The sequence below is a fragment of the Heterodontus francisci genome, chromosome 4 (assembly GCF_036365525.1).
Source record: "Heterodontus francisci isolate sHetFra1 chromosome 4, sHetFra1.hap1, whole genome shotgun sequence".
In the NCBI taxonomy this organism is placed as follows: domain Eukaryota; kingdom Metazoa; phylum Chordata; class Chondrichthyes; order Heterodontiformes; family Heterodontidae; genus Heterodontus; species Heterodontus francisci.
The window spans coordinates 210,043,356-210,057,298 of NC_090374.1; positions in this window are offsets into that span (position 1 = coordinate 210,043,356).

Below are 13,943 nucleotides of genomic sequence, written 5' to 3' on the forward strand. Positions count from 1 at the left end.
TCCCTCGCTCTCTCCCTCGCAGACTCTCTCGCTGTCTCCCTCGCAGTCTCTCTCGCATTCTCTTTCGCTGTCTCTCTCGTTGTCTCTCTCGTTGTCTCTCTCATTGTCTCCCTCGCTGTCTCCCTCGCTGTCTCCCTCGCTGTCTCCCTCTCAGTCTCTCTCTCAGTCTCTCTCTCAGTCTCTCTCGCTGTCTCCCTCGCACTCTCTGGCTTTCTCTCTCGCTTTCTCTCTCGCAGTCCCTCTCACTGTCTCTCTCGCAGTCTCTCTCGCAGTCTCTCTCGCTGTCTCCCTCACAGTCTCCCTCACAGTCTCCCTCACATTCTCTCTCGCTGTCTCTCTCGCTGTCTCTCTCGCTGTCTCTCTCGCTGTCTCTCTCGCCGTCTCTCTCGCCGTCTCCCTCGCAGTCTCTCTCGCTGTCTATCTCGCCGTCTCCCTCGCAGTCTCTCTCGAAGTCTCTCTCGCTGTCTCCCTCGCTGTCTCCCTCGCTGTCTCTCTCGCTATCTCCATAGCAGTCTCCCTCACAGTCTCCCTCGCTGTCTCCCTCACAGTCTCTCTCGCTGTCTCCCTCGCCGTCACCCTGGATGTCTCCCTCTCAGTCTCTCTCGATGTCTCTCTCGATGTCTCTCTCGCTGTCTCCCTCGCTGTCTCCCTCTCAGTCTCTCTCTCAGTCTCTCTCGCATTCTCTCTCGCTGTCTCCCTCGCTGTCTCCCTCGCACTCTCTGGCTTTCTCTCTCGCAGTCCCTCTCACTGTCTCTCTCGCAGTCTCTCTCGCAGTCTCTCTCGCAGTCTCTCTCGCTGTCTCCCTCACAGTCTCCCTCACAGTCTCTCTCGCTGTCTCTCTCGCTGTCTCTCTCACCGTCTCCCTCGCAGTCTCTCTCGAAGTCTCTCTCGCTGTCTCCCTCGCTGTCTCTCTCGCTGTCGCTCTCACCGTCTCCCTCGCCGTCTCCCTCGCAGTCTCTCTCGCAGTCTCTCTCGCTGTATCCCTCGCTGTCTCTCTCGCTATCTCCATAGCAGTCTCTCTCGCAGTCTCCCTCACAGTCTCCCTCGCTGTCTCCCTCACAGTCTCTCTTGCTGTCTCCCTCGCAGTCACCCTGGATGTCTCTCTCGCAGTCTCTCTCACATTCTCTTTCGCTGTCTCTCTCGAGGTCTCTCTCGTTGTCTCCCTCGCTGCCTCCCTCGCTGTCTCCCTCGCTGTCTCCCTCGCTGTCTCCCTCGCTGTCTCCCTCTCAGTCTCCCTCTCAGTCTCCCTCTCAGTCTCTCTCTCAGTCTCTCTCTCAGTCTCTCTCTCAGTCTCTCTCTCAGTCTCTCTCGCATTCTCTCTCGCTGTCTCCCTCGCTGTCTCCCTCGCACTCTCTGGCTTTCTCTCTGGCTTTCTCTCTGGCTTTCTCTCTCGCAGTCCCTCTCACTGTCTCTCTCGCTGTCTCCCTCACAGTCTCCCTCACAGTCTCTCTCGCTGCCTCTCTCGCCGTCTCCCTCGCAGTCTCTCTCGAAGTCTCTCTCGCTGTCTCCCTCGCTCTCTCTCTCGCTCTCTCTCTCGCTCTCTCTCTCGCCGTCGCCCTCGCCGTCTCCCTCGCCGTCTCCCTCTCAGTCTCCCTCTCAGTCTCTCTCTCAGTCTCTCTCTCAGTCTCTCTCTCAGTCTCTCTCTCAGTCTCTCTCGCATTCTCTCTCGCTGTCTCCCTCGCTGTCTCCCTCGCACTCTCTGGCTTTCTCTCTGGCTTTCTCTCTGGCTTTCTCTCTCGCAGTCCCTCTCACTGTCTCTCTCGCTGTCTCCCTCACAGTCTCCCTCACAGTCTCTCTCGCTGCCTCTCTCGCCGTCTCCCTCGCAGTCTCTCTCGAAGTCTCTCTCGCTGTCTCCCTCGCTCTCTCTCTCGCTCTCTCTCTCGCTCTCTCTCTCGCCGTCGCCCTCGCCGTCTCCCTCGCCGTCTCCCTCGCAGTCACTCTCGCAGTCTCTCTCGCTGTATCCCTCGCTGTCTCTCTCGCTATCTCCATAGCAGTCTCTCTCGCAGTCTCCCTCACAGTCTCCCTCGCTGTCTCCCTCGCTGTCTCCCTCGCTGTCTCCCTCGCAGTCTCTCTCGCAGTCTCTCTCGCAGTCTCTCTGGCAGTCTCTCTCGCTTTCTCCCTCGCTATCTCCCTCGCTGTCTCTCTCGCTGTCTCCCTTGCAGTCTCTCTCGCAGTCTCTCTCGCTTTCTCCCTCGCAGTCTCTCTCGCAGTCTCTCTCGCAGTCTCTCTCGCTGTCTCCCTCGCTTTCTCCCTCGCTGTCTCTCTCGCTGTGTCTCTCGCTGTCTCCCTCGCAGTCTCTCTTGCAGTCTCTCTCGCTGTCTCCCTCGCTGTCTCCCTCGCTGTCTCCCTCGCTGTCTCCCTCGCTCTCTCCCTCGCAGTCTCCCTCTCTGTCTCCCTTGCCGTCTCTCTCGCAGTCTCTCTCGCTGTCTTCCTCGCAGTTTCTTTCGCTGTCTCCCTTGCTGTCTCCCTCGCTGTCTCCCTCGCTGTCTCCCTAGCAGTCGCTCTCGCAGTCTCTCTCGCAGTCTCTCTCGCAGTCTCTCTCGCAGTCTCTCTCGCAGTCTCTCTCGTTGTCTCCCTCGCTGTCTCCCTCGCTGTCTCCCTCGCTGCCTCCCTCGCAGTCTCTCTCGAAGTCTCTCTCGCTGTCTCCCTCGCTGTCTCCCTCGCTGTCTCCCTCGCTGTCTCTCTCGCTGTCTCTCTCGCCGTCTCCCTCGCAGTCTCTCTCGCAGTGTCTGTCGCTGTATCCCTCGCTGTCTCTCTCGCTATTTCCCTAGCAGTCTCTCTCGCAGTTTCTCTCGCTTTCTCTCTCGCTGTCTTCCTCGCAGTCTCTCTCGCAGTCTCTCTCGCAGTCTCTCTCGCAGTCTCTCTCGCAGTCTCTCTCGCAGTCTCCCTCGCAGTCTCCCTCGCAGTCTCTCTCGCAGTCTCTCTCGCAGTCTCTCTCGCAGTCTCTCTCGCTGTCTCCCTCGCTGTCTCCCTCGCTGTCTCCCTCGCTGTCTCCCTCGCTGTCTCCCTCACAGTCTCTCTCGCTGTCTCCCTCGCAGTCTCTCTCGCAGTCTCTCTCGCAGTCTCTCTCGCTGTCTCCCTCGCAGTCTCTATCGCTGTCTCCCTCGCAGTCTCTATCGCTGTCTCTCTCGCAGTCTCTCTCGCAGTCTCACTCGCTTTCTCCCTCGCTCTCTCGCTGTCTCCCTCGCAGTCTCCCTCGCTGTCTCCCTCGCAGGCTCTCTCGCTGTCTCCCTCGCAGTCTCTCTCGCATTCTCTTTCGCTGTCTCTCTCGTTGTCTCTCTCGATGTCTCTCTCATTGTCTCCCTCGCTGTCTCCCTCTCAGTCTCTCTCAGTCTCTCTCGCATTCTCTCTCGCTGTCTCCCTCGCACTCTCTGGCTTTCTCTCTCGCTTTCTCTCTCGCAGTCCCTCTCACTGTCTCTCTCGCAGTCTCTCTCGCAGTCTCTCTCGCAGTCTCTCTCGCTGTCTCCCTCACAGTCTCCCTCACAGTCTCCCTCACAGTCTCTCTCGCTGTCTCTCTCGCTGTCTCTCTCACAGTCTCCCTCACTGTCTCTCTCGCTGTCTCTCTCGCTGTCTCTCTCGCCGTCTCCCTCGCAGTCTCTCTCGAAGTCTCTCTCGCTGTCTCCCTCGCTGTCTCTCTCGCTCTCTCTCTCGCCGTCGCTCTCGCCGTCTCCCTCGCAGTCTCTCTCGAAGTCTCTCTCGCTGTCTCTCTCGCTGTCTCCCTCACAGTCTCCCTCACACTCTCCCTCACAGTCTCTCTCGCTGTCTCTCTCACAGTCTCCCTCACTGTCTCTCTCGCTGTCTCTCTCGCTGTCTCTCTCGCCGTCTCCCTCGCAGTCTCTCTCGAAGTCTCTCTCGCTGTCTCCCTCGCTGTCTCTCCCGCTCTCTCTCTCGCCGTCGCTCTCGCCGTCTCCCTCGCAGTCTCTCTCGAAGTCTCCCTCGCTGTCTCCCTCGCTGTCTCTCTCGCTCTCTCTCTCGCCGTCTCCCTCGCCGTCTCCCTCGCAGTCACTCTCGCAGTCTCTCTCGCTGTATCCCTCGCTGTCTCTCTTGCTATCTCCATAGCAGTCTCTCTCGCAGTCTCCCTCACAGTCTCTCTCGCTGTCTCCCTCGCAGTCACCCTGGATGTCTCTCTCGCAGTCTCTCTCGCATTCTCTTTCGCTGTCTCTCTCGATGTCTCTCTCGATGTCTCTCTTGTTGACTCCCTCGCTGTCTCCCTCTCAGTCTCTCTCTCAGTCTCTCTCTCAGTCTCTCTCTCAGTCTCTCTCTCAGTCTCTCTCGCATTCTATCTCTCTGTCTCCCTCGCTGTCTCCCTCGCACTCTCTGGCTTTCTCTCTGGCTTTCTCTCTCGCAGTCCCTCTCACTGTCTCTCTCGCAGTCTCTCTCGCAGTCTCTCTCGCAGTCCCTCTCACTGTCTCTCTCGCAGTCTCCCTCACAGTCTCTCTCGCTGCCTCTCTCGCTGTCTCTCTCGCCGACTCCCTCGCAGTCTCCCTCGCAGTCTCCCTCGCAGTCTCTCTCGAAGTCTCTCTCGCTGTCTCCCTCGCTGTCTCTCTCGCTCTCTCTCTCGCCATCGCCCTCGCCGTCTCCCTCGCCGTCTCCCTCGCAGTCACTCTCGCAGTCTCTCTCGCTGTATCCCTCGCTGTCTCTCTCGCTATCTCCATAGCAGTCTCTCTCGCAGTCTCCCTCACAGTCTCCCTCGCTGTCTCTCTCGCAGTCTCTCTCGCAGTCTCTCTCGCAGTCTCTCTCGCTGTCTCCCTCGCTGTCTCTCTCGCTGTCTCCCTTGCAGTCTCCCTCGCAGTCTCTCTCGCTTTCTCCCTAGCAGTCTCTCTCGCTTTCTCCCTCGCAGTCTCTCTCGCAGTCTTCCTCGCAGTTTCTCTCGCTGTCTCCCTCGCTGTCTCCCTCGCAGTTTCTCTTGCAGTCTCCCTCGCTGTCTCCCTCGCTGTCTCCCTCGCTGTCTCCCTCGCTGTCTCCCTTGCTGTCTCTCTCGCAGTCTCCCTCGCTATCTCCCTCGCTGTCTCCCTCGCTGTCTCACGCGATCTCTCTCGCATTCTCTCTCGTTGTCTCCCTCGCAGTCTCTCTCGCTGTGTCCCTCGCAGTCTCTCTCACAGGCTCTGTCGCTGTCTCTGTCGCTGTCTCTGTCGCTGTCTCTGTCGCTGTCTCTGTCGCTGTCTCCCTCGCTGCCTCCCTCGCAGTCTCCCTCGCCGTCTCCCTCGCCGTCTCCCTCGCCGTCTCTCTCGCCGTCTTCCTCGCAGTTTCTCTCACTGTCTCCCTCGCTGTCTCCCTCGCTGTCTCCCTCGCTGTCTCCCTCGCTGCCTCCCTTGCTGTCTCCCTAGCAGTCGCTCTCGCAGTCTCTCTCGCAGTCTCTCTCGCAGTCTCCCTCGCTGTCTCCCTCGCTGTCTCCCTCGCTGTCTCCCTCGCAGTCTCTCTCGAAGTCTCTCTCGCTGTCTCCCTCGCTGTCTCCCTCGCTGTCTCCCTCGCTGTCTCCCTCGCTGTCTCCCTCGCTCTCTCTCTCGCTCTCTCTCTCGCTCTCTCTCTCGCCGTCTCCCTCGCAGTCTCTCTCGCTGTATCCCTCGCTGTCTCTCTCGCTATTTCCCTAGCAGTCTCTCTCGCAGTTTCTCTCGCTTTCTCCCTCGCAGTCTCTCTCGCTGTCTCCCTCGCAGTCTCTCTCGCAGTCTCTCTCGCAGTCTCTCTCGCAGTCTCTCTCGCTGTCTCCCTCGCAGTCTGTCTCGCTGTCTCCCTCGCAGTCTCTCTCACAGTCTCTCTCGCAGTCTCTCTCGCTGTCTCCCTCGCAGTCTCTATCGCTGTCTCCCTCGCAGTCTCTCTCGCAGTCTCTCTCGCAGTCTCTCTCGCAGTCTCTCTCGCTTTCTCCCTCGCTCTCTCACTCGCAGACTCTCTCACTGTCTCCCTCGCAGTCTCCCTCGCAGTCTCCCTCGCTGTCTCCCTCGCTGTCTCCCTCGCTGTCTCCCTCGCTGTCTCTCTCGCTGTCTCTCTCGCTGTCTTCCTCGCAGTCTCTCTTGCAGTCTCTCTCGCTCTCTCCCTCGCCGTCTCCCTCGCCGTCTCTCTCGCAGTCTCTCTCGCTGTCTTCCTCGCAGTTTCTCTCGCAGTTTCTCTCGCTGTCTCCCTCGCTGTCTCCCTCGCTGTCTCTCTCGCTGTCTCTCTCGCTGTCTTCCTCGCAGTCTCTCTTGCAGTCTCTCTCGCTCTCTCCCTCGCCGTCTCCCTCGCCGTCTCTCTCGCAGTCTCTCTCGCTGTCTTCCTCGCAGTTTCTCTCGCTGTCTCCCTCGCTGTCTCCCTCGCAGTCTCTCTTGCAGTCTCCCTCGCTGTCTCCCTCGCTGTCTCCCTCGCTGTCTCCCTCGCTGTCTCCCTCGCTGTCTCCCTTGCTGTCTCTCACGCAGTCTCCCTCGCTATCTCCCTCGCTGTCTCCCTCGCTGTCTCACGCGATCTCTCTCGCATTCTCTCTCGTTGTCTCCCTCGCAGTCTCTCTCGCTGTGTCCCTCGCAGTCTCTCTCACAGGCTCTGTCGCTGTCTCTGTCGCTGTCTCTGTCGCTGTCTCTGTCGCTGTCTCCCTCGCTGCCTCCCTCGCAGTCTCCCTCGCCGTCTCCCTCGCCGTCTCCCTCGCCGTCTCTCTCGCCGTCTTCCTCGCAGTTTCTCTCCCTGTCTCCCTCGCTGTCTCCCTCGCTGTCTCCCTCGCTGTCTCCCTCGCTGCCTCCCTCGCTGTCTCCCTAGCAGTCGCTCTCGCAGTCTCTCTCGCAGTCTCTCTCGCAGTCTCTCTCGCAGTCTCCCTCGCTGTCTCCCTCGCTGTCTCCCTCGCTGTCTCCCTCGCAGTCTCTCTCGAAGTCTCTCTCGCTGTCTCCCTCGCTGTCTCCCTCGCTGTCTCCCTCGCTGTCTCCCTCGCTCTCTCTCTCGCTCTCTCTCTCGCCGTCTCCCTCGCAGTCTCTCTCGCTGTATCCCTCGCTGTCTCTCTCGCTATTTCCCTAGCAGTCTCTCTCGCAGTTTCTCTCGCTTTCTCCCTCGCAGTCTCTCTCGCTGTCTCCCTCGCAGTCTCTCTCGCAGTCTCTCTCGCAGTCTCTCTCGCAGTCTCTCTCGCTGTCTCCCTCGCAGTCTGTCTCGCTGTCTCCCTCGCAGTCTCTCTCACAGTCTCTCTCGCAGTCTCTCTCGCTGTCTCCCTCGCAGTCTCTATCGCTGTCTCCCTCGCAGTCTCTCTCTCAGTCTCTCACGCAGTCTCTCTCGCAGTCTCTCTCGCAGTCTCTCTCGCTTTCTCCCTCGCTCTCTCACTCGCAGACTCTCTCACTGTCTCCCTCGCAGTCTCCCTCGCAGTCTCCCTCGCAGTCTCCCTCGCTGTCTCCCTTGCTGTCTCCCTCGCTGTCTCTCTCGCTGTCTCTCTCGCTGTCTCTCTCGCTGTCTTCCTCGCAGTCTCTCTTGCAGTCTCTCTCGCTCTCTCCCTCGCCGTCTCCCTCGCCGTCTCTCTCGCAGTCTCTCTCGCTGTCTTCCTCGCAGTTTCTCTCGCAGTTTCTCTCGCTGTCTCCCTCGCTGTCTCCCTCGCTGTCTCCCTCGCTGCCTCCCTCGCTGTCTCCCTAGCAGACGCTCTCGCAGTCTCTCTCGCAGTCTCTCTCGCAGTCTCCCTCGCTGTCTCCCTCGCTGTCTCCCTCGCTGCCTCCCTCACAGTCTCTCTCGAAGTCTCCCTCGCACTCTCCCTCGCTGTCTCCCTCGCTGTCTCCCTCGCTGTCTCCCTCGCTGTCTCCCTCGCCGTCTCCCTCGCAGTCTCTCTCGCCGTGTCTCTCGCTATATCCCTCGCTGTCTCTCTCGCTATTTCCCTAGCAGTCTCTCTCGCAGTTTCTCTCGCTGTCTCCCTCGCAGTCTCTCTCGCTGTCTCCCTCGCAGTCTCTCTCGCAGTCTCTCTCGCAGTCTCTCTCGCAGTCTCTCTCGCTGTCTCCCTCGCTGTCTCCCTCACAGTCTCTCTCGCAGTCTCTCTCACAGTCTCTCTCGCAGTCTCTCTCGCTGTCTCCCTCGCAGTCTCTATCGCTGTCTCCCTCGCAGTCTCTCTCGCAGTCTCTCTCGCTTTCTCCCTCGCTCTCTCCCTCGCAGACTCTCTCGCAGACTCTCTCGCTGTCTCCCTCGCTGTCTCCCTCGCTGTCTCCCTCGCTGTCTCCCTCACTGTCTCTCTCGCTGTCTCCCTCACATTCTCTCTCGCTGTCTCTCTCGCTGTCTCCCTCGCAGTCTCCCTCGAAGTCTCCCTCGAAGTCTCCCTCGAAGTCACCCTGGATGTCTCTCTCGCAGTCTCTCTCGCATTCTCTTTTGCTGTCTCTCTCGATGTCTCTCTCGATGTCTCTCTCGCTGTCTCCCTCGCTGTCTCCCTCTCAGTCTCTCTCTCAGTCTCTCTCGCATTCTCTCTCGCTGTCTCCCTCGCACTCTCTGGCTTTCTCTCTCGCTTTCACTCTCGCAGTCCCTCTCACTGTCTCTCTCGCAGTCTCTCTCGCAGTCTCTCTCGCAGTCTCTCTCGCTGTGTCCCTCACAGTCTCTCTCGCTGTCTCTCTCGCTGTCTCTCTCGCTGTCTCTCTCGCCGTCTCCCTCTCAGTCTCTCTCTCAGTCTCTCTCGCATTCTCTCTCGCTGTCTCCCTCGCACTCTCTGGCTTTCTCTCTGGCTTTCTCTCTCGCTTTCTCTCTCGCAGTCCCTCTCACTGTCTCTCTCGCTGTCTCCCTCACAGTCTCCCTCACAGTCTCTCTCGCTGCCTCTCTCGCTGTCTCTCTCGCCGTCTCCCTCGCAGTCTCTCTCGAAGTCTCTCTCGCTGTCTCCCTCGCTCTCTCTCTCGCTCTCTCTCTCGCTCTCTCTCTCGCCGTCGCCCTCGCCGTCTCCCTCGCCGTCTCCCTCGCAGTCTCCCTCGCAGTCTCTCTCGCTATCTCCATAGCAGTCTCTCTCGCAGTCTCCCTCACAGTCTCCCTCGCTGTCTCCCTCGCTGTCTCCCTCGCTGTCTCCCTCGCAGTCTCTCTCGCAGTCTCTCTCGCAGTCTCTCTCGCAGTCTCTCTCGCAGTCTCTCTCGCAGTCTCCCTCGCTATCTCCCTCGCTGTCTCCCTCGCTGTCTCCCTTGCAGTCTCTCTCGCAGTCTCTATCGCTTTCTCCCTCGCAGTCTCTCTCGCAGTCTCTCTCGCAGTCTCTCTCGCTTTCTCCCTCGCTGTCTCTCTCGCAGTCTCTCTCGCAGTCTCTCTCGCTGTCTCAATCACTTTCTCCCTCGCTTTCTCCCTCGCTTTCTCCCTCGCTGTCTCTCTCGCTGTCTCTCTCGCTGTCTCTCTCGCTGTCTCTCTCGCTGTCTCTCTCGCTGTCTCCCTCGCAGTCTCTCTTGCAGTCTCTCTCGCTGTCTCCCTCGCTGTCTCCCTCGCTGTCTCCCTCGCTGTGTCCCTCGCTCTCTCCCTCGCAGTCTCCCTCACTGTCTCCCTTGCCGTCTCTCTCGCAGTCTCTCTCGCTGTCTTCCTCGCAGTTTCTCTCGCTGTCTCCCTCGCTGTCTCCCTCGCTGTCTCCCTCGCTGTCTCCCTCGCTGCCTCCCTCGCTGTCTCCCTAGCAGTCGCTCTCGCAGTCGCTCTCGCAGTCTCTCTCGCAGTCTCTCTCGCTGTCTCCCTCGCTGTCTCCCTCGCTGCCTCCCTCGCAGTATCTCTCGAAGTCTCTCTCGCTGTCTCCCTCGCTGTCTCCCTCGCTGTCTCCCTCGCTGTCTCTCTCGCTCTCTCTCTCGCCGTCTCCCTCGCAGTCTCTCTCGCAGTGTCTCTCGCTGTATCCCTCGCTGTCTCTCTCGCTATTTCCCTAGCAGTCTCTCTCGCAGTTTCTCTCGCTTTCTCCCTCGCATTCTCTCTCGCTGTCTCCCTCGCAGTCTCTCTCGCAGTCTCTCTCGCAGTCTCCCTCGCAGTCTCCCTCGCAGTGTCTCTCTCTGTATCCCTCGCTCTCTCTCTCGCTATTTCCCTAGCAGTCTCTCTCGCAGTTTCTCTCGCTTTCTCCCTCGCAGTCCCTCTCGCTGTCTCCCTCGCAGTCTCTCTCGCAGTCTCTCTCGCAGTCTCTCTCACAGTCTCTCTCGCAGTCTCTCTCGCAGTCTCTCTCGCTGTCTCTCTCGCTGTCTCCCTCGCAGTCTCCCTCGCAGTCTCTCTCGCAGTCTCTCTCGCAGTCTCTCTCGCTTTCTCCCTCGCTCTCTCCCTCGCAGACTCTCTCGCAGACTCTCTCGCTGTCTCCCTCACTGTCTCTCTCGCTGTCTCCCTCGCAGTCTCTCTCGATGTCTCCCTCGCAGTCTCCCTCGAAGTCTCCCTCGAAGTCACCCTGGATGTCTCTCTCGCAGTCTCTCTCGCAGTCTCTCTCGCATTCTCTTTCGCTGTCTCTTTCGCTGTCTCTCTCGATGTCTCTCTCGTTGTCTCCCTCTCAGTCTCCCTCTCAGTCTCCCTCTCAGTCTCTCTCTCAGTCTCTCTCTCAGTCTCTCTCGCATTCTGTCTCGCTGTCTCCCTCGCACTCTCTGGCTTTCTCTCTCGCTTTCTCTCTCGCAGTCCCTCTCACTGTCTCTCTCGCAGTCTCTCTCGCTGTCTCCCTCACAGACTCCCTCACAGTCTCCCTCACTGTCTCCCTCGCTGTCTCTCTCGCCGTCTCCCTCGCAGTCTCTCTCGCAGTCTCTCTCGCTGTCTCCCTCGCTGTCTCCCTCGCTGCCTCCCTCGCAGTATCTCTCGAAGTCTCTCTCGCTGTCTCCCTCGCTGTCTCCCTCGCTGTCTCCCTCGCTGTCTCCCTCGCTGTCTCTCTCGCTCTCTCTCTCGCCGTCTCCCTCGCAGTCTCCCTCGCAGTCTCTCTCGCAGTGTCTCTCGCTGTATCCCTCGCTGTCTCTCTCGCTATTTCCCTAGCAGTCTCTCTCGCAGTTTCTCTCGCTTTCTCCCTCGCATTCTCTCTCGCTGTCTCCCTCGCAGTCTCTCTCGCAGTCTCTCTCGCAGTCTCCCTCGCAGTCTCCCTTGCAGTGTCTCTCTCTGTATCCCTCGCTCTCTCTCTCGCTATTTCCCTAGCAGTCTCTCTCGCAGTTTCTCTCGCTTTCTCCCTCGCAGTCCCTCTCGCTGTCTCCCTCGCAGTCTCTCTCGCAGTCTCTCTCGCAGTCTCTCTCACAGTCTCTCTCGCAGTCTCTCTCGCAGTCTCTCTCGCTGTCTCTCTCGCTGTCTCCCTCGCAGTCTCTCTCGCAGTCTCTCTCGCAGTCTCTCTCGCAGTCTCTCTCGCTTTCTCCCTCGCTCTCTCCCTCGCAGACTCTCTCGCAGACTCTCTCGCTGTCTCCCTCACTGTCTCTCTCGCTGTCTCCCTCGCAGTCTCTCTCGCTGTCTCCCTCGCAGTCTCCCTCGAAGTCTCCCTCGAAGTCACCCTGGATGTCTCTCTCGCAGTCTCTCTCGCATTCTCTTTCGCTGTCTCTTTCGCTGTCTCTCTCGATGTCTCTCTCGTTGTCTCCCTCTCAGTCTCCCTCTCAGTCTCCCTCTCAGTCTCCCTCTCAGTCTCTCTCTCAGTCTCTCTCGCATTCTGTCTCGCTGTCTCCCTCGCACTCTCTGGCTTTCTCTCTCGCTTTCTCTCTCGCAGTCCCTCTCACTGTCTCTCTCGCAGTCTCTCTCGCTGTCTCCCTCACAGACTCCCTCACAGTCTCCCTCACTGTCTCCCTCGCTGTCTCTCTCGCCGTCTCCCTCGCAGTCTCTCTCGAAGTCTCTCTCGCTGTCTCCCTCGCTGTCTCTCTCGCTCTCTCTCTCGCCGTCGCTCTCACCGTCTCCCTCGCTGTCTCCCTCGCAGTCACTCTCGCAGTCTCTCTCGCTGTATCCCTCGCTGTCTCTCTCGCTATCTCCATAGCAGTCTCTCTCGCAGTCTCCCTCACAGTCTCCCTCGCTGTCTCCCTCACAGTCTCTCTCGCTGTCTCCCTCACAGTCTCTCTCGCTGTCTCCCTCGCAGTCACCCTGGATGTCTCTCTCGCAGTCTCTCTCGCATTCTCTTTCGCTGTCTCTCTCGATGTCTCTCTCGTTGTCTCCCTCGCTGTCTCCCTCGCTGTCTCCCTCGCTGTCTCCCTCGCTGTCTCCCTTGCTGTGTCCCTCTCAGTCTCCCTCTCAGTCTCTCTCTCAGTCTCTCTCTCAGTCTCTCTCTCAGTCTCTCTCGCATTCTCTCTCGCTGTCACCCTCGCACTCTCTGGCTTTCTCTCTGGCTTTCTCTCTCGCTTTCTCTCTCGCAGTCCCTCTCACTGTCTCTCTCGCAGTCTCCCTCACAGTCTCTCTCGCTGCCTCTCTCGCTGTCTCTCTCGCCGTCTCCCTCGCAGTCTCTCTCGAAGTCTCTCTCGCTGTCTCTCTCGCTCTCTCTCTCGCCGTCGCCCTCGCCGTCTCCCTCGCCGTCTACCTCGCAGTCACTCTCGCAGTCTCTCTCGCTGTATCCCTCGCTGTCTCTCTCGCTATCTCCATAGCAGTCTCTCTCGCAGTCTCCCTCGCAGTCTCTCTCGCAGTCTCTCTCGCAGTCTCTGTCGCAGTCTCTCTCGCTATCTCCCTCGCTATCTCCCTCGCTGTCTCTCTCGCTGTCTCCCTTGCAGTCTCCCTCGCAGTCTCTCTCGCTTTCTCCCTCGCAGTCTCTCTCGCAGTCTCTCTCGCAGTCACTCTCGCAGTCTCCCTCGCTTTCTCCCTCGCAGTCTCTCTCGCAGTCTCTCTCGCAGTCTCTCTCGCAGTCTCTCTCGCTGTCTCCCTCGCTTTCTCCCTCGCTTTCTCCCTCGCTGTCTCTCTCGCTGTGTCTCTCGCTGTCTCCCTCGCAGTCTCTCTTGCAGTCTCTCTCGCTGTCTCCCTCGCTGTCTCCCTCGCTGTCTCCCTCGCTGTCTCCCTCGCTCTCTCCCTCGCAGTCTCCCTCGCTGTCTCCCTTGCCGTCTCTCTCACTGTCTCCCTTGCCGTCTCCCTCGCTGTCTCCCTCGCTGTCTTCCTCACAGTTTCTCTCGCTGTCTCCCTTGCTGTCTCCCTCGCTGTCTCCCTCGCTGCCTCCCTCGCTGTCTCCCTAGCAGTCGCTCTCGCAGTCTCTCTCGCAGTCTCTCTCGCAGTCTCTCTCGCTGTCTCCCTCGCAGTCTCCCTCGCTGCCTCCCTCGCAGTCTCTCTCGAAGTCTCTCTCGCTGTCTCCCTCGCTGTCTCCCTCGCTGTCTCCCTCGCTGTCTCTCTCGCTCTCTCTCTCGCCGTCTCCCTCGCAGTCTCTCTCGCAGTGTCTCTCGCTGTATCCCTCGCTGTCTCTCTCGCTATTTCCCTAGCAGTCTCTCTCGCAGTTTCTCGCTTTCTCTCTCGCTGTCTCCCTCGCAGTCTCTCTCGCAGTCTCTCTCGCAGTCTCTCTCCAGTCTCTCTCGCAGTCTCCCTCGCAGTCTCCCTCGCAGTCTCCCTCGCAGTCTCTCTCGCAGTCTCTCTCGCTGTCTCCCTCGCTGTCTCCCTCGCTGTCTCCCTCGCAGTCTCTCTCGCTGTCTCCCTCGCAGTCTCCCTCGCAGTCTCTCTCGCAGTCTCTCTCGCAGTCTCTCTCGCTGTCTCTATCGCTGTCTCCCTCGCAGTCTCTATCGGTGTCTCCCTCGCAGTCTCTATCGCTGTCTCCCTCGCAGTCTCTCTCGCAGTCTCACTCGCTTTCTCCCTCGCTCTCTCCCTCGCAGGCTCTCTCGCTGTCTCCCTCGCAGTCTCCCTCGCAGTCTCCCTCGCAGGCTCTCTCGCTGTCTCCCTCGCAGTCTCTCTCGCATTCTCTTTCGCTGTCTCTCTCGTTGTCTCTCTCGTTGTCTCTCTCGATGTCTCTCTCATTGTCTCCCTCGCTGTCTCCCTCTCAGTCTCTCTCTCAGTCTCTCTCGCATTCTCTCTCGCTGTCTCCCTCGCACTCTCTGGCTTTCTCTCTCGCTTTCTCTCTCGCAGTCCCTCTCACTGTCTCTCTCGCAGTCTCTCTCGCAGTCTCTCTCGCTGTCTCCCTCACAGTCTCCCTCACAGTC